Genomic DNA, 4,008 nt, shown 5'->3' on the forward strand with positions numbered 1-4,008 from the left:
TTAAAGAAGTTTATACAGAAAAAAAAAAAGCCTATACATTTCCTGATGACGTGTCCCGCGGGGCCACACCCTCTTCTTAATTTCAAGCCAGTTATTAAGAGCCTAGGAATAATTAATTCAGGGGGATATAACGAGAGTAGAGCCTTTTTTTTTTTTTTTTTGCTAGTTGTTTGTGATTATTCTTCCAGCTCCCCTGCCTTGCAGGGCAGGATTTGTTGCAAAGTGTTTGAAGGAGAGGTGGGTCTTGTTTGCTTTGGATGTACTTCGACAAGGGACTTCCACGCTCTGCCTGTAGCTCTTATCCCACCTTTGCCCCCTTCTGTGCACTTCCCACACCCTGGGAGGCACAGGCGTGATGCATGGGTGAGGAGGGGGTACCCGCCCGAGGCAGGATCTGCCAGCTGCAGCGCTGTGGCCTTTTCCTCTGTGAGAACAGAGCAGAGCCCCTCGGGGGGGGGGTCAACTACAAGGACCCATTTTAGTACTTGAAAATTCACAGGACAACCAAGACCCCCCCCCCCCCCCCCCGCACTGGAAATGGGACAGTAGGGCGTTGGAAGCAGAAGTGGCAGCAGTCGGTGCATCCTCCCAGGCCCGGGGCCGGCGCATCCTAATAGGCGAAATAGGTGGCCGCCTAGGGCACCGGCTATTAGGGGGTGGCAAAGAGCAGCCATGTGGGGGTGCGAGCAGAGCCCATCCCACTCACAGCCGAGAGAAGCAGAGCCTCGGCGGGCCACAAGTGGCATCTGTGTGTGTGTGAGAGAGAGAGAGAGAGACCGAGAGGGATTTTGTGTGTGTATGAGAGTGCAATGGTGTTAGTGAGAGAGGGAGGGAGGGAGGGAACCTTGTAAGGATGCCTGTGTGAATGAGACAAGGAACCTAAGTGTGTGTGTGTGTGTATGAGAGTGCAATGGTGTTAGTGAGAGAGAGGGAGGGAACCTTGTAAGGATGCCTGTGTGAATGAGACAAGGAACCTAAGTGTGTGTGTGTGTGTATGAGAGTGCAATGGTGTTAGTGAGAGAGAGGGAGGGAGCCTTGTAAGGATGCCTGTGTGAATGAAACAAGGAACCTAAGTGTGTGTGTGTGTGTGTGTATGGGAGTGCAATGGTGTAGTGAGAGAGGGAGGGAGCCTTGTAAGGATGCCTGTGTGAATGAGACAAGGAACCTAAGTGTGTGTGTGTAAGAGAGGGGGCCTGCCTTAGTGAATGAGGTTGGGACCTGGACCCGGGGGGGGGGGGGGAGGAGCATGGCAGAAGGTTTGCCCAGGGTGCCTAATACCCTACCACTGGCCCTGCACAGACCACTGCTGCCACTTGGGGTCTCCCCCTTATGCTCATAAGGGACCTCCACTCTGCCACTTGCAGGTCAGAGTGGAGGTCCCTTATGAGCATAAGGGGGAGACCCCAAGTGAGATCCATTGCCTGTGGCCATTTTCGTCCACTCAATAAAAGAGAATTGTTTACCTTACTTTCATCTTTGTGGTCAGGGGTTAAGGGTGGGGTGGGGTGTACGGAAGCTACGGCTTGCCCAAGTTAGGGGGAGACCCCAAGTGAGATCCTCATTCTCCTTGGTTTAGAGGGACTCCAAATGAGGTTACAAGAAAAGGGCGATTTTTTACCCACAGGGACATCCCCTCTTGACTTGCAACCGTGAGGATGCACTGACTGCTGCCTCTTCTGCTTCTAACCCCTAGCTTCCCCATTTCCAGTAAGTGGGGAAGAGGTAATTGGTAAGGGAGGGGCGGGAGAGTTTAACTTTAGAATTCCCATCACTCCCTCAGAGATCCCCTGTATTTCTCCCATGCTTTTCTTTTTTTTTTTTTAATTCAGATCCTGTTTTTGTCTCTACCACTTCACTAGTAAGCCATTCAATGCATCCTCCACCCTCTCTGTAAATAAATATTTCCTAAGATTACTCCTGAGTCTGCCCCCTTTCACCCTCACTCATACTCCCTCGTTCTAGAGCCTCCTTTCCGTTGATAGAGGCTCAGCTCCTGTGCATGGAAACCTTTGAGATATCTGAATGTCTCTATCATATCTCCCCTATCCTCCAGGGTGTACAGGTTTAGATCTTTAAGGCTATCCCCTTATGCTTAAGCACGAAGACCACTGACCATGTTAGTAGCCCCCTTTGGACCCATTCCATCCTGTTTCTATCCTTCTGAAGGTGCGGTCTCCAGAATTGTACTCATTATTCCAAATGAGGGTGCACCAGGGACCTAGACCGGGGCAATATCACCTCCTACAATTTGTTTTAAATCTGATTGGTGGTTTCCTGCAGTGTCTCCTCCTCCTGGTGTCCTCTTTTTTTTTACCCGTTTCACTCAAGTCATGACTTTATAAACTCACTCCTATCCTCTTTCAGTCAGCTACTTTCCTAGCTAAAGAGCCCTAATCTATTTTGCCTTTCTCCAGAACGGAGCTTTTCCGTAACCTTTAGCATTTTTGTTACCCTTCTCTGTACCTTTTCTAGTTTTATTGTGTCTTTTTGTGAGATGGGGCAGCTAGAATTGCACACAATACTCAAGGTGCGGTCACACTATGGCTCTGTAACAAAGGCACTAGCAGAACACCTGAGACCAGTCTTACAAACATAAGAGGACTTGAAAAACCCCCCATCCTCTATAATGCAAAATTTGCATGCCAAATGTGGTTAATAGTAATATATAGATTTTAATAATTACTGACCCTGTCAATCCTGAGCTCAAGACAGATACAGTGAGTAGGTCCCTGTCGCAGAGGGCTTACAAGCTAAGATTGAACCCGAAGCAACAGAGAATGAAGTGACTTGCCAGGACCGCGAGGCAGGTCTTCTTCTCAGTTCAGTCTCATCGTCCCCTGGAGCATTTTTCAGAACTTTCCAGCCAAGCCTTGAAGACTGCGCTAAGCATGCATGGCCATTGCTGCATTCGGCCAGCCTCAGGTGGTTGCATGTCTAACCGCAGCTGTGAGCACCGCTCCCTCCAGAGGTTTTTCTTCCAGCTTTCCTGCTTTTAGGCAGTGGTGTCCCTTAGTGCTTCTTCTTTTCTTTTCGGTTTTTAGTTAGAAAACTTTACAATGCCCCTGTCAATAGGCCCTTTTTGTTGCCCTCTGACAGGCCTGATGACCACGGACCCACTTTTTTCTCCTCCCGTTGTTTTCCTAGTTAAAATTGTCTTCTCCTTTAGATTTTAAGTTGTCTGTTTATCTGACAATGAGCTATAGAAGAGAGGCCCATTACCAACCTGGGGAAGCATTACAATGTATCCCATGCAGCCTCTGCTCTAGGACATTGCCATCAAGATTTGAAAGGTGAAATTACTGTCTCATCTGAGCCAGTACCACAGAAACACAGGGGCCATGGAGCAGATGTGCAGAGTAAGGTAGTGACTTCTTTGAAGCGGATGTACCTTCTTTAATGGGCCTGTGGTGCTGTTTCTCTTAGGCTCTATGCTTATAGGTTAGGGAGGAGGAATAGCCTAGTGGTTAGAGCAGTGGCCTATAAACCAGGAGACCAGCGTTCAAGTCCTGCTGTTGCTCCTTGTGACCTTGGGCAGGTCACTTTACCCTCCATTGCCACAGGTACAAAACTTAGATTGTGAGCCCTCTGGGGATAGAGAAATAACCTACAGTACCTGAATGTAAACCGGTGTGATATCTGGATTGAGATTGAATGTTGGTACATAAAAATAATAAATAAATAAATAAATGCTTGAGTGCTCAGGGTGAGCTGGGAAAATGAGACCTTTTTCCCTTCTGTAGGCCTGAACTAAGGTGTTGGGATCAAAGGAGTGGATAACTTACACGGCATAGCCGAGGCTCCAGTGCTCACGGTTGTGAAGAAAACAGGCGGATATCTCCCCATTCAGCCTCAACTCTATCTCGTGAAAGAATTAAAGATGTGTCCTGTAGGCATCTCATTACCCTTTCTAAAAGACTAGGTGTATCCTACACCATAATCCTAGAACGTAACTCACGTATGTGGTAGGGGCACGTCCTCTCCAGTAGCACAGATTGCAGTGACGGCTAA

This window comes from Rhinatrema bivittatum, chromosome 19 (assembly GCF_901001135.1).
Source record: "Rhinatrema bivittatum chromosome 19, aRhiBiv1.1, whole genome shotgun sequence".
Lineage (NCBI taxonomy): Eukaryota > Metazoa > Chordata > Amphibia > Gymnophiona > Rhinatrematidae > Rhinatrema > Rhinatrema bivittatum.